Below are 19,108 nucleotides of genomic sequence, written 5' to 3'. Positions count from 1 at the left end.
TTCCGTGCTCTGTAATCACAGTAATATTGTGCATTTTCCCCTCTTGAACCAGTGGAAGTGCTTGTGGTTGCCTCATCGTCTCGCACTGAAAAATGTATTTGTATTAATAATGTATGTGAATGCGTCATAATGTAATTTCAGAAGAGAAAACCTAACAATCAATTGATATTCACAAGAGACGTAGGGTAATGTGACATAACCCTAAATCCGTCGCATTGTCCGTGGGATTGTCTTCACTCATTTTTTACAATTGTTATTCACTAAGTTTGAAAATAAAAAGAACTATCCTATTAAATTGTATGTGTATCAAATCAGACTAAAATATTTATAGAAAAACAATACTTTTATTATTTTTAAGTTAGTGAGAACCAAAACAATATGGAAATGAATGAGGGAAAACTGGATCCTGCCACGTGATTTCCCGGCCAATAAAAATGTAGCGTTAAACGTTTAACGCAACCTTGTTGGAAGTCGCATAAGAAGTATCACTTCAAAAAATACCTTTTTGAAAATCCATCAATGTTCTCAATAACTGAAGATACAGTTTTGTAAAAATCAAAACATTTAACAGAACTAAACGTTGTTAACACAATGAATGCCATGGGGGTCACCGATGACCGGCACTGAGTTCTTTCGCAGCTCCACGTGTGGTCACCGGGGACCGGCGAAGCCAAGATTATTAGAAACAAAAAATTCGAGTAGATTTTTAATTCTTTTATATTATTATAGTTACTAAAATGGTTTGAGTAAATTAATGCAATATAGAACACACAAAAATAGTTTTATTTACATACACAGAGATGTCAACTTGCTCCGGACAGGAAATAAATATTACCAAGTTGTAGTTAATTAATTGTGATTCTTGGTTTAATATATTCAATTTAGTAGATTTTTATCCATCATTATTTCTAAACAATTTGTAAGCTTATATAATTCACCACTTTTTTCAGATATGTCATGCTGAAACTTTTAAAAAACTAGCAAAATCTGTCTAATATTTGCAAATTTAGTTTGCAGTTGTTTACCGTTTGGCCAGACGGGCAAGCCATGTAAAATTATCGGGACATTCAACATTCAATAGCTTACTGAATTTATTAAAAAAGTTCATCGAAATAGTTAATTGCTCTGCGTCAAAATCCAACTTTAGAGAAAACATTCATGCTCACAATAAGTAAAGCGTGAGTTTTTTAGTCTTTGTCAAAACCAGAACATATAACAAAACTAAACATTGTTAAGATTCAATACTTGAATTTAATAAAAAGTAAAAAAAAAAATCTTTAATCTCTCCCTTTTTAAAAACTCACTTTTGAGAAAACATTTATGCTCTCAATAATTTAAAATAAATTTTTTCAATATTACCTTACATATGTTCGTTAAAAAAATGTATTTCGCCCAGTATGACAACAATGGCTAAATTTAATATAATAACCCCAAAGGGCTAAAAACGATAAGATGGCTTAAGTGTACAATGGTAAAATAGATCAGACCTTAGCCAGTTATTTCAGTTTAAATTATTAAAAAAATGATGATCCAAAAGAATTTTCAAATTAATTATCTCTTTTATATATAGTTTTGAGCTTACTATAAATCGTTACACGGTTATGTCGAACATAAAAGAGCGTAACCCAATAATGGATACCTGGTTCAGACCATCGCCTCCTATAACTGAAAGCCTCCACAGGGTTTTTTACAGGTAGTCTGATCTGACCATTGTGAAGGATATCCACTTCTTCTTTCTTCTTTATTTCGCAAAAACTGGGCACTTGGACCGCGCAGCGGCCCCTATCCCATACATCATGAAATATTATATACATTGATTTAAAGACATTTTGATTTTAGCAACAGTATGGTAGCTATTTCTAAAAGTCAAGCGTTTTGCTTGATAAATTAAAACATTTTGTACTACAATCAATTGAAAGATGGTTATTATATACAGGCATGATTTGAAAATATACATAGGTACTTATTTACAGACATAATTAGAGATAGATACATTAATCATTATTTGCAACCTTGATCAATGAAAAAGAAACATTGTATTCAAACATAATTAGTGAAATGTGCAATAGCTTGATTTGAAAATGCAGTGCAACTTTTTTATGCTAGCTTTTTAAAAAAGTCAAGCTCTTTGCTTGATAAATTAAAAACATTTTGTATTACAAAGAAATATGATAATTATATACAGGCATGATTTGAAAAATATACGTTGGTATTTATTTACAAACATTATTGGAGATAGATACGTTAATCATTATTTGCAAAAGAAACATGAATTCAACCAAATTTGAGAAATGTGTAATAGTAATTAAATGCAGCTTGATATGAATATTATGCATAGAAATATGAAAGGTGAAATGGAAATTAGGCAATTGAAAATTATTGAACGAGATGATACATAGATAAAAACATAAGTCGAGCTGTATAAATCTTTGGTTTTGCCAAACTTTAGTGGCACCATCTGATTGATGTATGCTACTCGAAATTGAATAAACTGAAAACATTCTATATTTGTTAAATAAGCAGTGTGGAATGGAATGGCACGAGGGCCCCTCCTGGGGGGACGGGCTTTGCACCCCGTGTAGTTGGCAGTGTGGGTTTCCCCGCAATTGCAACACATAGGTGGAGTGTTGATGTCCTTGTGGCACTCGTAAGATCGATGTTCTGCGGCACATTTAACACATCTTGGAGGTAAATTACATATTTTTTGAGTGTGGCCAAAATTTTGGCAGTTAAAGCACTGAATCGGGCCTCTCCCGCCGCGGAACCTTTCAATTTTGACCGGAACATCACATATGCTGGTAACGGAGAAGATTTGTTGGTTATTTTCTGTTTCTATAAGAATTGTGAGAAAAAGTGGGAGGAGCCGATAGGCCTCGCCCACTTTTCTCTTAAAATGTATTACTTTTTAGATTGAGATGCCTGCTTTCCCCAATTCATGAGAGATATCTTCTGTGTTTAGTTCAGCTGGGAGACCACGAATTAAGACTTTAATATGCTTGGTTGTTTGCACTTTTACTGGAGTTTTGGGTGGAGCTGCAGCTTCATTTGAATCCTCCATGGGTGGAGCTAAGCAAGAATCTGGCAGTGGTGAGAAAGTGGCGGTATCTGTCGGTGAAGAATGGCAGATTGTTGTAGTCATGATTAGATTATCTTCCGTTTTTTTGACGTTGGTTTGCGTTTTCTTCTTCTTTTTTCGTTTTTTCGGAGGGGGTTCTGTGTTATTTTTGGTTGAGCTTTCTGAATCAATGGTTGACGCTTTCCCCGTCTGTTCCAAAAGTTGGCCGCCTTCATAAATTTCCATGTCAGCGACATCAACTGTTGCAGTCGGCATTTCAAGCCTATTTGGCACAAGCATGAGAGACTGCTCCAACTTATTTAATTTCTCAAGTAGTTCTTTATTTTTCATTTCTTCTTTAATTCTTCTTTCCATGTCTGCAAACTCTTTAGCCATTTTGGTTTCAAAATCCGTGCATTCCTCATCCGTCGTTGAGTCACGTGCATATCTTTCAGTCAGCCGCTTACCGCCACGTCCGTGATGATGATAAGTAGCCATTGTAGCGTAGTTGAATTATCAGCTTAATCGGTATGGTTGCGTAAATTGATGACTACAATTTGCAGGCAGAAACCTTTACATAATTTGCAACTACTCAAACTCTCAAAACAATTCAGAATTAGTAAAATCAGACATAATTGCAAGAGAATGAAATAGGTACGACTCACTCGAAGGAAAAATGGTCAAATGCAGTCAGCAAAATCAAGACATCCACTTCCTCTTCGACACCTCGGGCAACGTCACCGTTCCGTCACTCATCCACGACAAACATCTCTCCAGATCCCTTCAGCGATATCAAATTTTCTTGACCGGTAAGTCAATCTCCAATTCAGTATATCCCGTTCAACTCCAAGTGGTTTCGGCAATCAGGATATCCACTTACCGAACGAGTGATTTAATACAGAATATAGTTAAAAAAAGAAAGTGGTAGCAAATATATGACTAAAATTTATTTTATTTATGAATATTATTGGTTTGCCTTATTCATTTGTCAACCACTACAGATTCAATTCTCAAATATATAAGATAAATTTCTCTCAATTCCTTTTACATACCCTCCAACTTATGAGGATTTTGAAAATAATTCTTTCTAGTGGTAGCGAACCAAAGTAGAAATTTTTAAAGCAAATGGATCTCTCATAAAACTTTTATCAGAATTTAAGAATCTAGCCATACATTAATTTTGCTACCGTCAGAAAAGAAGATTTCTGAAACTACGGAAATTCCGTAGCAGTTGGAGGGTATGCTTTTATCAAAGGTTTTGGGTTCATGCGCACAACTGGTTCACTTTTTAAACAGTCTGCGCGGACTACTTATAAAAGACCGTGTGGAGGCTTCTTGATGTAGGAGATGATGTTCAGACACCGAGCAAAGGAAAATGGAATTTGATAATCAAGTCCTGATCTCGAAATTGTTCTCCCGGATCTGAGTAAGGAAAATCTGTTAGGGTTTTCTTGTTGCTCTTTAATAATTACGATTTCCGCTAAATATTGCATAATTCTTTATAAAAAAAGTTTCTCAGAGTAGAAAAAAAAAGTTGAATAATTAACTGAAGAAGAGGTTTGCTTGAAAATACAATTGAAACAATTATGTCAGCGAAATAATGCCGACGAATTGAGTAGTCGGTGAAGGGATCGCGCTGTTGAAATAATAGTACCGACGAAATAATCATGTCGGAAAATTGATCGTGTCGGCGAGATAGTCGTGTCAGCATAGTCATTACGTCGGCAACGCGAGCTGTCGGAGATATGAATGTAATCCTTTAGCGCGATTATTATTCTGTCTCCAATTGAGAAAAGACCATTGCAGTATAGAATTAAGTAATCATACAAATATGCTTTCAAAACAATTAAAAACTAAGTTAAACTTAAATACAATCTATATTTGCTATAACACGAGTATGTCACTCGCCTAGGTTGGCGAGCATCATTCTCTTAATGTCAACTAATGCAAAGTTTGCGAAGAAGGAGCCTTCATGAAGTATCGATTAAAATATAAATAGTTATAAATTAGAATGATAAAATATACTGGTAGATACGTAAATTGTGTACATATTGAAAAATTTATTTTTTTAGCCAATTGTATATGCCGAACTCTAAATGCATTGTTTTTTAAATATATATCATCATAAAACAATTATTAAATTTATTGTTAGTTATTAAAACTTTACATTTAAGTTCTCGTCATAGAACATTTCCGAAATAGACATTGATTGTGTAACGCGGATAAAACTAACACAATAATTTAAAAACTTTTAAAAAAAGTTTTCTTCTTCTTTCCAGTATATTTGCAACGTTTACTACATTCCGCAATATCTTTCCTACTTATGTATCAATGAAATTGCGGAAAAATTGTTGCGCTTTGCAAGACGAAAAAAGACACAGGCAAGCATTTATTCTGATTCACATAATTGGAGCTGGGAGTATGAGGTCACGTATTAGCTCTTTTTCTATTCATCTTGTCGTATGGGTCTTTATTGTGAATAGAGTTTGGGGTGATATTTTCTAGAAGATATTGTTGGGAAACATGAGACGCAGCACAGATAGGTACAGCAACAATCGATAAAGTTTTTAAATAATAAAAAACTACACCAAAAGCGTTTTACATTTTCACAAAACTGTGATTTTTTTTTATTTACCATTTTGAGCCATTTTCAAATTAAGCGTGAACAGCGCTGGCTTTAGATAGACTAAACTTGACCTCAACAGTCATAAGAAACAGCTGCAAACTCACAACAGTTATAAAAATAGCATATTATTCGCTAAACAGCATGATTTCATATTACGACCGAGCCTTTTAAAAAACAGCCTTAACTGGTCGAAGCGCTGCAAGCGATAGCTCTCTGCATTTGTTTACTTACACAGTAGTAATTTATGTCGTAGTTTATGATTTGTATGACTTAAAAAATTAACCTTAAAATCTGTAGAGAGCCACATGCTGTGAATGGAAGTTCTTTTAAAAAATTATTATGAATCTAGTGGTAATTTAGGTAGTAGATAATGGTCTGTATGTTTGATATACTTTCCTTAACACGTTCACGCCGGGAAAAGTGAAAATACTGGTACGGGAAAAGAGAAAGTACTGGTAGAAGATCTATTTCAATATTAGATAATATTCGGGAGGAGTTAATTTATTCTCAACAATAACAATTCACTGTAAGGAAATTTATCACGGCGAAGAAGAAATTCAAAGTAAAAATTGCATCCGTTAAAAACAATTGGTAGTTATGAATTTTTATTATTCCCGGAAAAAAACTAAAAAAGGAAATTTATTGTTACCAGTTTTTACTCCGGGGCGCTGCCAAGATGAGACAATCTAGCGTGACCCACCGGTGGGTCACCCCGGCGTGAACGCGTTAAAATTGATAAAGATTGTGGAGATGTGAAATTATCACTGATCTAATAGTAATTTCAGCCAACATACCTGTTCTTCTTTAACACCTGGCCAAACAATTTTTCCACTCTCCCAATTATTTAGAGACAATCTGTAGGAACCTGTAAGAATTTTTGGGATAAAATAGAAAACGCTTATACTATGTTATGACTGAATGGATGTTCGAAGCTTACCACCAGTCCTAGTGCTCCTTGAAGATCCTATAAATACAGAATAAAAATATTGGAAAATTTAATAATGTACAGATATGACTTTTTTTTTTTAGGAACATTTTACCAAAAACTGAAATAAATAAATATTTTTGTTGCAGTGTTTTCAAACGCGATTTTAAAGAATAATGTGTGTATTCACTATCAGTATGAAATATATAAAAATATTGATATTTGTCTCATAAGGGATTAACTAACTAATATTTTACTCAGGGAACATTCCTACTGAAAGCGATTTGCACTTATAAAATTCTCAATTTCTTTAAATGTATGTTTTAAATGAATTTTTATTTCGATGAAAAAAGGACACAAAATAGTGCCGGTGAAAAGTTGAACAATAAATTCTATTAAAATAAAAAGTTTGACTTTTGAATTTTACACAAAATCGCTTATGAGTCAACATTTTGATAGCGGTAGCACCCAAAATTTGATATCATAATTTTTACATTTTTTGTTGTTTTTTAAGAAGTATTATATTATACAAAACAATAGCCCAAAACGATTTCTTTTTATTTAATTTATTTTACAAGATATGAACAATTAAATTTTAAGGCTCTTTTTAATTAAAAAATAAAAATCTAAGGATAAAATGAATGGATTTTAAAAAATGTATCTCATTTTGCGCGGAAATAATTGAAGTTTTTGATAAAATAATTATAATAAAACAAATGTTTAAAAATTTTAATTTTTGTTACAAAATTAAGTTGTAAAATGAAAAACAAAAATGTTGTTAATGTCGTACAAAGTTCGAACAAAACTCATTTTGAGGTAAATTTTATTCTGAACAAAACGGCTTTTCAAAAAAAAAAAATGGATCGCAATTCCATGAAAGGTTATAGCTTTTTTCGCGAAGCGCTGCACCGCGGCGCGCTCTGCCACTCCATACCGCTGATCGCTCAATTGCGCTGTATTAGTTAATTAGGAGGGAATTTAAAAACCTCAACTAAAGTTTCACAAAATAACAAACATTATATTAAATAATAAATATATAATATATAATTTATAATTTTAGATGAATAATATTATGAATAATTAGTTATTTATAATTTATTTACATAATATTTTTACTTCAATCATGGAACTAGAAGAATATATTTTACATTTGAGAGTTTCAAAATTTTCAACTAAATAAGTATGGTATTCTCTAGTTCCATTAATTGTTGAAGCTTTCTTAAATCTTGCTTCCAATTTTTTTTTCATTCTCATGTTCAGTTTTTGTGCAGAAGTCAAACTGAATATTATCAAAAAATTTACATGTCCAATCGAACAATTCTTTAGGTGTTGTTATATTTTGCGTTTGCAAAATACTCTTTCTTGCTTCCCTCCTCACCGTCCCACCAATACCATCGCATGCCCCTTTGCCAGGAGAAGTGGCAAAAAAGTGCCATTCTGCATCGATATTAAAATCATTTCTTAAAACAAAAGCTTGGATCTTTCAAATCATCAAAATCACACTCTTCATCAGAACAATTCGATACCACATTTTCGTTATTTTCTAAAATTAACAAAACATTTTAATTATTAGAATTATCTCATTTGAAATTAATATTTTAAATTATTTACAAATCTATGAATAGAATTACTTTTTTCATTAGTAATTATTACGGGTATATTTTCCTGAAAAATTATCCGACGACAAGAATCATATATGTATTAATTTATTAAATTTGAAAATACCGAACTCCAACTTTTTGTCACAAGCTTAACATTTTTGTAAACACATCGATGCTTTAATTTGTTCAGCGGGTTGCAGCAATGGTTCACCATTTCTTGATTTTATCTGTAAGTTTATAATTAAATTTCGTGATAAATATGCAAATCAAATTCTTACAATTAATGTATTTCTTAGAAATGTAATTTTATGTTAAAAAAAAACAATAATTATTATTAAAGTTGATATTACTAAGTTAAATAACAATTGAAACTTACCTTATTTGATAATTAATATCACGTAGATCAGCACTCCGAATTACCTTAACAAACGCTCGTTACAATTCGAGTATAAACATGAAAAAACGAGCAGCACATGAGGTAATCAGCACCATATATGGCAGTACTTTTACTTTCGTTACTTGTACCGCCGGAACAAGTAAAAAGTACGTACTTTTACTTGTACTTCGTTACTTTTTAAATTTAGTACTTTTACTTGTACTTTCGTTACTTTTTTAGGGAAAAAGTACAAGTATTTGTAACGGAAATATCGAACGAAATCGTTACTTTTTTTCTAAAACTCGGTAAGCTTTCTAAAAAAAAAATATTAAATTGAAAAAAAATACTTATGTTTTTTTTTTAATTAATAAAATTAATGTGCAATATACATGCATTCACAGCTAACTTCGTGTTTAAATACCTTCTGTTTCAACTTATACTGCACATTCAATTATTTTTTACTAGCTCAAAGATCACAAAGCTATCTGAAACCCTGTGTTTGCTTTGTTTACGTTTGTGCTTTTGAAACGCGTCTCTAAAGAGTAAAACAATCTTAAATCAATGGTAATTTAAATAAATAAAAATAATAAACTAAAAATTAAAATCAATAGATAAAATTTCTTTTTCGTGCAAATCCATAAAAAGTTTGAAATTAAAACTATATTTGATTTTAAAACTATATTATACGATTATATTATAAAATTATATTATAATATTCTTTCGAATTTAAAAATAAATTTAAATCCATAACTTTCAAAATTAAAAATAATTAAATAAATGACAACAATTTGGCAAAAACTTTAAAGAGCATAAGAATATTATTCAATAAAATTTTAGGTTACTTTGAATTTTCGATTTCCTAGAAATGTACTTTTAAATCGTTACTTTTTTTGCTTAGTACTTGTACTTTTACTTGTACTTTTTACTCGTTACTTTTTAAAATATGAACTTTTTACTTTTTACTCGTTACTCTTTTTAAAAATACTTGTACTTTTACTCGTTACTTTTTAAAAGTAACGTTGCCATATATGATCAGCACCGACCACAGAGCGCGCCGCGGTGCAGCGTTTCGCGAAAAAAGGCTATAATTTTTTATGGAATTGCGATCCATTTTTTTTTGAAAAGCCATTTTGTTCAGAATAAAATTTGCTTTAAAATGGGTTTTGTTTGAACTTTGTACGACATTAACAACATTTTTGTTTTTCATTTTACAACTTAACTTTGCAATAAAAATTAAAGTTTTTAAACATTTGTTTTATTATAATTATTTTATCAAAAACTTCAATTATTTCCGCGTAAAATGTGATACATTTTTTTAAAATCCATTCATTCTATCCTTAGATATTTATTTTTTAATTAAAAAGAGATTTAAAATTTAATCGTTAATATCTTGTAAAATAAATTAAATAAAAAGAAATCGTTTTGGGCTATTGTTTTGTATAGTATATACTTTTTAAAAAAACAACAAAAAATTTAAAAATTATGATATCAAATTTTGGGTGTTACCGCTATTAAAATTTTGACTCTTATAACAAAAGAGAGTCCCGCAGTGGACTGATCGATAAGACACGGTTCCCATCAGATCACCGAAGTCAAGCATCACTGGCTGCTGTCAGTGTGCGGATGGGTGACCACTTGGATTAGTCTGCGTAGGGACCGAGGGTGTGCGGTATGGGTCCTCGTTAAACTGTTCTACCGTAAAGTGCTCGACTTCGCGTGCAGGTCGTCGGGCTACCAAAGCGGGGGTGCCATCCTCCCTGCAGAGGATCAAAATTGAGATGGCTTGTCTGCGGATCATCCTCAGGGATGTTTCCCAGACCGTCGCCAATAGCCCATTGTGCAGCTCTAGTGCGACGTAAATGAACTACAACAACAACAACAACAACAAAAGAGAAGGAAATAATATCTCGACTCTTCTTTTAACCCTTTTGAAGGCCGTGGTAAGTATACTTACCACCACGTTTTACCACTTTTAATTTAGGTTTCCATTTTTCAATAATTTCAGCTTTCTTGAAGTGAGTTTGAATAAAATTAGTAACCAATGTTATTTGTCAAATGTTATTTGTCACTTTTAAAAAACGTATAAAAGTTATAAAATACATAATTCCTTTTGAAGTTTGTAGCATTTAAGGAATTTATTTTTTAAATAAAGAAAAATAAAAGTCAGTAAGTTCCTAATAGGTCATGTTAAATATATTTACCACCAAAAAAATGGCATTTTTATAAACTGAATGAGTTTTTTTTTTAATATCAATTACTGTTCTTAAAGCAATTTCAATTCCAAAAAATACTTTGATTTATATTATTAGAAATAAAGGGTTAAGGTACTCAAATAACAATAATTTCGTATTAATTAAAAATGTAATTTTTTTTATCGTTGTTTAAAATTTCAGTTGATTTAGTAATTTTTAGGTGTATGCTACGAAAAGCTAAAGTTTCAGTAGGTATGTAAAATAACGCGGAAGTTGTGCAATTTAATGTGACCTCTCGCGTTTTGATCAGTCTTTACATTATTTTTTCTTTCTTATTTTTTGTCCTGATCGTTGAAATAGTAGAAAATGTTATTTTAGTTTTTTGAAAAGTACATAAGCAAAACTGAAGCCCTTTACTTACATAAAGTGATACAAATTACGAACGATTGAGTCGATTAAAATTACGATCATTTGCAACTCACTTCAAATAGATCTTGTGTAATCTATTTAACTAAACCAATGCTGAATCATACTTCTTTTTTTTAGATTGGGATCCTCGATTCCGATGTTTTTTGGAACCATAATTTTGATGATTTCTTCATTGAGTAAGTGTTTTTTTTCTCAAAACTTACTGTGTTTGTGAATTAAAACTTAAAAAACGAAAGCAAAGTAGTACTAATCATAGGTTAAGGTTACTTTTCATAATATAGAGTCCCATGTGGTCTGAGTAATAGCTGCATATATTAACATAGTTATTTGTAGATCTTTCACCAAAGAAAACAAAAAAGAAAGAAAAAAGTCACAGTTTAAGCTAAAATTTTAAACTATGCATATCATCTTGTCGTAAAGAGCTATCTGGGAAAATAATTATACATTTTGAGAATAGTCAATTTGGCGAAATTTTCTTACCTGCAAGAAAATTATCGAAACGAATGAATGTTTATTATAATTAAATGTTTATTATAATTAAATGTTTATTATATTAATGTGATAATTTTTAAGAGCTCAGATTATACAGCGTTGGAGTAACTTTTTCAGCACTAAAAAAATCAGATTACATACTCTTTTCATTTTCGTTAAACTGCAGCTTTTCTTCCTTCTGTTTTTTTTTCTTTATTTTCTTCTTTCTGATTATTTGCTAGACCTAACTGTCGTGGATCACTGTAGCAGACAGCTATTCTTTCTTCTGATTTTTTTGCTTTATTTTCTTCTTTCTGATTATTTGCTTGACCTAACTGTCGTGAATCACTGTAGCAGACAGCTATTCTTCCTTCCGATTTTTTTGCTTTATTTTCTTCTTTCTGATTATTTGCTTGACCTAACTGTCGTGAATCACTGTAGCAGACAGCTATTCTTTCTTCTGATTTTTTTGATTTATTTTCTTCTTTCTGATTATTTGCTTGAACTAACTGTCGTGAATCACTGTAGCAGACAGCTATTCTTCCTTCCAATTTTTTTGCTTTATTTTCTTCTTTCTGATTATTTGCTTGACTTAATTGTCGTGAATCACTGTAGCAGACAGTTTCTTCCTTCTGATTTTTTTGCTTTATTTTCTTCTTTCTGATTATTTGCTTGACTTAACTGTCGTGAATCACTGTAGTTGACATCTATTACTAAAATTGACAAGCGACTAGATGGTGGACGATTAAATAATGTTAAAAATTTTATGCGTGAGGATGGAAAAGTATAATGAGCGAAGAAAGGAAATAATGCTGCGGATATTGGGGATTTTTTCATTTGCCTCCTTAGCACATTGGCTACGTTTCTAAGGTTACATTTATTCTTTAATAAAATTATTTTAAATAACAAATTAATTAAATTTGGAAAGGGTGTATTGTCGATCCCGTCGTCTGCGTTGACGAGCCTCTGGAACACTTTAATAATGTAGACCCACTTTTTTTATAAAAAAAATATTCTTGACCCCTTTTGTCAAAATTTACCTTTCCTTGTGTAAGTCAAACCACATTGCATAACCCTATGCTCCCGATTCAAAAACATAGCACAACGTTATAGATTTTAATTTCATACTTTAAGTTTAACTAATGGATTTTATTGCAATTGTGAGCTAAATTATGATTCTGAGAACAAAAAACGAAATCAGCTGAAGATAACATTCTTCTTTCTTTCAATTCTTCTTTTTAAATTTTAAGTTGAGATAAATATAAAAATAAATAATATACGGAAATAGATAATATTAAAATAACTGATTTTAAGCGTTTATACTGTAGCTAGAATCTAAGCTGTAGAATTTCTCTACCAAAATTGCTCCAATGGACAAGAATTTCTGGAATCTTCTCTGATATTTGTGAATAGACCCTCAGTACATTAGGACGATCTCTAATTTAAATTATTCTAATTTAAATTATTAAGGTTATTCTCTGTGAATTATTCTACACCGTACTAAGTTCATCAAAGTGCTTGATGATTTCAAATCTTCTTACTGACAATGCTTTCCCAATAGCGTTATCAGACATCATACACTAATTTTTTCCCCATCATCAGACATGTCTCGCCAAAAGTTGCAGCTGATTAAATTTAAACCTCTGTCTCTGAAAAGAAAGCGCGAAATATGGCTGACAGCGAAAAATGATACGAAATTTTGATGAACTAATAACTAATAACTATTTGGTGACTAAAGTCCTGTAGTTATAATGATACCATTAAAACCTTAATTACCAGGTATAGTACTACAAAACGATATTTGAATGCATCGGCTAGTTGGAAAGCGGTCAAAATTTCGATTGCAAAATTTCCCCTTCACGGATCCGAAAGTGATTTAATGAAAAAATGTATGAAAACTAAAAGAAACGTTTTTAATAAATTTGGCCATTTAATTATGAAATTAATTTCTTTCTCTTCATAATGCGGTTTTTTTTCAATTCATGAAATTAATAATTAATTAATTTAAAGGACAATATTTTAATACGAGTTTTCATCTACAAAATCAATTCACGTAAATTTCAGAATTGATTTCTTTAAATAGGAATTTTTAAATTAATATAAATACGTCATAAAAGTATCAGAAGTATAAAAAAGTAGTTTTTACCAGTTCTAAAAATCATTCTTACCTAAGTTAATTGGCGACATAATAATATATTTAAAGTAGTTGTAAAAAAATAAAAGTCAAAACATAAAATTAAGACACCATAATAATCATCTAGACTAGACTAGATATATAGTTGTACAGAGTGCCTGCCCGCAAAGCGGGCATCTGACTTTTTCATCGCATAATGTGTGCCCTTGGGCGACTAAGACTTTTGGCTTTAGGGTAGTGAGGAGAGATAATAATCATCTATATATATATATATATATATATATATATATATATATATATATATATATATATATATATATATATATATATATATATATATATATATATATATATATATATATATATATATATATATATATATATATATATATATATATATATATATATATATATATATATATATATATATATATATATATATATATATATATATATATATATATATATATATATGAATATACCGTGGTGGCCAAAAATGTGGACATTTTTTGAAAGTTTCATGTTTTTCAACTTTGTGTGCTTGTAGAATATATTAATTTTCACTTAAATACAAAAGTTTATATATCAAATTGAAGGTAATTTAATGTAGAATTTAATAAGGAATACAGTATTACAATATCTGTATTACAAAAAAAGTTATGCAACTAATAGTAAGATCTATCTTAGATTTGCATTTTTTTAAAGTGATAGTTACACGATCAATACTTAGTAGGATAACCCTTATTTTTTTAAGACAGCTTCTTTTCATTGAGTGAACGACTGTTTGAAGTTCATCTTTCGTAATCACATGGTGCCAAGAATCAATTATAGCTTCAATAAGTTGTCTTTTATTGGATGGACGTTTTTTTCGTGAAAGAATTTTCAAACGTCGCCACAAATTTTCAATTGGATTGAGATCAGGACTGTTTCTTGGCCATGGTAATATATCTGTATTTTGAAACCATGCCTTGCATACTTTTGCTGTGTGGCATGGAGCTGAATCCTGCTGAAAAATAAATGGTGCCTTGTTGGGGAAGAGATCCCGGATGGAAGGTATCAATTTTGGTTTCAGGACAGTTTCGATGTATGTTTTGGCATTCAGGATTCCAAGAATCACTTGAATTCGGCCCACACTATCTGCAGACATACATGCCCAAATCATAACATTTGTTGGGATTTTTGTAGTTGCTTCAATGCAATCAGAATGAAGTGCTTCACCTACTCTACGTCTCACGTATTTTCTATCATCACTACCAAAGAGCGATATTTTACTCTCATCGCTCCAGATTACATGCTTGCATTGATTTTCTGACCATTTAATGTGTTCTTTTGCCCACTTAACTCGTTTTTCGCTTTACTTTTGATTTAAGTATGGTTTTTTCCTTGGAATTCTAGCTTGTAGTCCAAATCCTGATAACCCTCTTCTTATTGTTCTTGAACTTACTGCAATACCCGCTGCATTCATTTCACATCTAATGGCATCTGATGAAGTTTTTCTATCTTGAAGACATAGCCGTTTAATTTTTCTATCGGCGGTAGCACTTGTGCATTTTTTTCGGCCTGATTTGGCTTCATTTTCCACTGATTTCGTTTTTTCATAACGTAAACAGAACTTTCGTACACCAGAACAAGTCACTGAACCACTAACTTGTCTTACAATTTAAGCATAAGAGAGGCCATTTTCTCTCAATATGACAATTCGGCTTCTTTTTGTAGATGTCCAATTAGTTCTTCTTGTTGATGGCATTGTTTAAAATTAGTTTAATTAAAAGAAAGGACTTTAAAATTAAAAAACAGAAATACTCTATTTAATTGTACTAGTATGCATCATTTCGCAAAATATTTCCACAACAATAACTCTTTTGCCATCCAAATATCCTAAACTATAGTTACAGACATTTGATTGGTCCTAAGAACAGTGTTTGTGATTGGCTAGTACGCTTTTATTACAAAACACGTCTTTATTCAAAACGATATATGTTTGTTTGTTCTACTAAAATAGGCATAACTTTTTTTGTAATACAGATATTTTAATTCTGTTTTTGTTATTAAATTTCAATTTGATATGTAAACGTTTGCATTTAAGTGAAAATTAATATATTCTACAAGCACACAAAGTTGAAAAACATGAAACTTTCAAAAAGTGTCCACACTTTTGGCCACCACTGTATATATATATATATATATATATATATATATATATATATATATATATATATATATCTTGCGCTGTCTTTTTTATTTTATAATCGTCGTTGGATAGCCGACCCGATTATGGGTTTACGACTACCGATATTTAACTCCGTAGTCTTGCAGTTTTGAACCCAATCCCGGAGTCAAGGCAACTCCGGTATCAAGAATTGGGAGAATTTGCTTTCGTGGAGGAATTTTTCAGTGAAGGGACCCGCATTTGCCTTACATGGAGACGAAAACCTCCCACGATTAGCATGACGGCAGAGGGACTCTTAACTCATGATCCGTCTACCACTAAGGAAACTTTTACGTCAGCAATCTGGTCGGTGCGAGCCTAGTGCGGAATTCGAATTGACCTGCCTATGTTGTGATTCGAACCCGGTCCACCTTATTGGAAGGCCAATGCTTTATCCCCTAAATCAGTGCTGTTTTTTTTTTTGTTGATAGAAATGATTAAGATTTCAACTTTATTTTTGAAAACACAAAATTCTTGATTTTAATTTGTATTTTTTTTTTCTGCACTTCAAATTTTATGTACTATAATTTGATTTTCATGTTTTATGTACAAAACATTTGTCTTTATTTGAATAATTTTGCATTTAAGCGACCCGATCAAATAACCATTTGAAATTTTTTAAATATATCTTATTTTCTAAATAGGAATTTCTCAGTAGACATGACAATATTATTGCCCTCTTTCCCATTTCATCGTCATGATAAAACAAAAAGGTTTTCGAATCACCTGAACTGCGCAATTTTAAAAAAATAAAAAATTTTAATTTACAAAAAAAAATAAATAAATTATATCATCAGCGTGAAGCCTCTTTAGCCCTGGGCAGATGTTCACTTTTCCCACCCTTGATAGATCTGAATATTAAAAGTAAATTTATAGATCAGTGGTACTACATTTGAAAGAAAACCAATCGATTATTTCTTTTCTAAGTTGAAAAAATAACGGTACGATGCCTGTAAATAATTTCAAATACGAATAGGTTAAATAATTTCAAATACGAACTCTTGTTTAACACGTTCAAAACCGGGTGTTCAGGCCTGAAAGCGGGACGGAAAAGAGAAAATACTGGTAGAAGAACTATTTCAATATTAGATAATATTCGGGAGGAGTTAATCTATTCTCAACAATAACAACTCACTGTAAGGAAATTTATCACAGCGAAGAAGCAATTCAATATAAAAATTGCATCCGTTAAAAACAATTGGTAGTTATGGATTTTTATTATTCCCGGAAAAAAACTAAAAAATGAAATTTATTTGTTACCAGGTTTTTACTCCAGTGCGCCGCCCGATGAGACAACCGGCGTGAATGTGTTAATAAAGATGTGAGCGATATCTGATCAACTTTTTCCGTTGAGATTTTTATTTTTTTGCTCCTCCCATTTATATTTGAATATATTTAAATCAAAATTCAGGAAAACGATGAAGGCTAAGTAAGTATAAGTAACACATTGTTGGAAAATGGGGTTGCTAGAGGAGAGAAAGGTAGGCGTTATTGTTACTTGGCGTAATTTGATTGCGGTTGGGAGCGTTAAATGATGCCTGACTTAAAGAGGTGCATCCCGATATCGCTTTTTTGAACTCCGTTAGTTTCGTAATTGTGGCATATTCAGGGATGCCAACTTGCTCCGCTTTTTAAAATAGTATTCTCTAGTGGTAGCGAAATCTAAGTTAATTTTAGTTTAGTATTTTTCACCACTAAATGTCAAAAATTATAAGTATCATATGAAATGCAACATCATTCTTCTGGATACTCTATTAAAAAGTGGGCGTAACTATCCTTCTCTAACGAATTTTACTATATAATTCGCTACCACTATATTAAAACTATTCCTGAAAGCGGAGCAGTTGGCATCCCTGGCATATTCCTTACTGACCCCCCACCCTGAGACATATCTAAATAATGAATTAAATTTGAATCTCACACAGCTAAAGGTTGAGGAGAACTAGCCTTTCACTATCAGAGCGAAGAGATGAAGAAATATACTATTCACTTCCCTCTTACGCTCTTTGGATTTAGGTTGCTGTGGCGCTCGTGAGTAAATAAAATTTTAAATTATATTTTAACATTTGTTTTAAATTAATAGCTGGTATATAATTTTGTGTACTTCTTTATTTAAAATGTGAAAAAAATCTACTAGGATGAGTAAAAAGTAACGCCTACTTACTCATCGTATATTGAAAGTAAATATTGCGTCGCAGTTGCTACTTTTAACCTGGGTCAGCGGGATAGGCTGTAATGCGAGGTCGTTGTGCCAAATATTTTCACAAATTTTGTCAGGCCCACGCATGCTTACAAACCTTCAGATTCTCACATTTATTTATTTATTATTTTTTTTTAAAGAAACACAGATGAAATTAGTAAGTGCGATATGTTTATTTGATTTTTTGATGGGAAATACTCGTAATACCCTCATTGTTATTGAAGAGTCCATTTGTCAATCACTTGTCTTGTGCTCTAATTTCCGAATACATACAGGGTTTCGTACAAAATAGAGAGATACGAATTAGCTATCATCCATCGAGGAAATTTGCGATCACAGTATTTTTCAAACTGTTAACACGTTATGAATATATAGTTGAAAGAATCATAAGTTAAACTTGATCTGATAGTAAAATTTGATCTGAGAGCAAAATTAAAAAGAAAAAAACATTCGCTGCCTTAATGTAATAAGATATGAATTACTGATCTCCGGCTATTGAATTTCTTTACCGCTATCTAATGCCTTGCCCTCGCGATTTCCCGAATCATTGTTGTGGTTAACGGATTGCAAAAGGTTGAAGATCATTATATTAAATTTAAAAATATGCTTAGTTGTTGATATTATACACTAATCATACTTAATTTCTAAACTGCCATCGTAAATTTCTTTTGCACTACGTCAAGTTTATATATATGGTTAAATTAATGATCATGGTTTATATATATGGTTAAATTAATGATCATGGTTTATATATATGGTTAATAGTTGTAGTTTAAATAAATGGTTAATAGTAACAGTTTTTACAGTCATAGTTTATATTTAGTCATAGTTTTTATAGTCATATTTTATATATTGTCATAGTTTATATATTAGGTTAAATTGATTAGGAA

This window comes from Parasteatoda tepidariorum, chromosome 9 (genome assembly GCF_982258835.1).
Source record: "Parasteatoda tepidariorum strain Cologne lab strain chromosome 9, Ptep-v5.0, whole genome shotgun sequence".
Lineage (NCBI taxonomy): Eukaryota > Metazoa > Arthropoda > Arachnida > Araneae > Theridiidae > Parasteatoda > Parasteatoda tepidariorum.
This window is presented reverse-complemented; position numbering follows the sequence as displayed.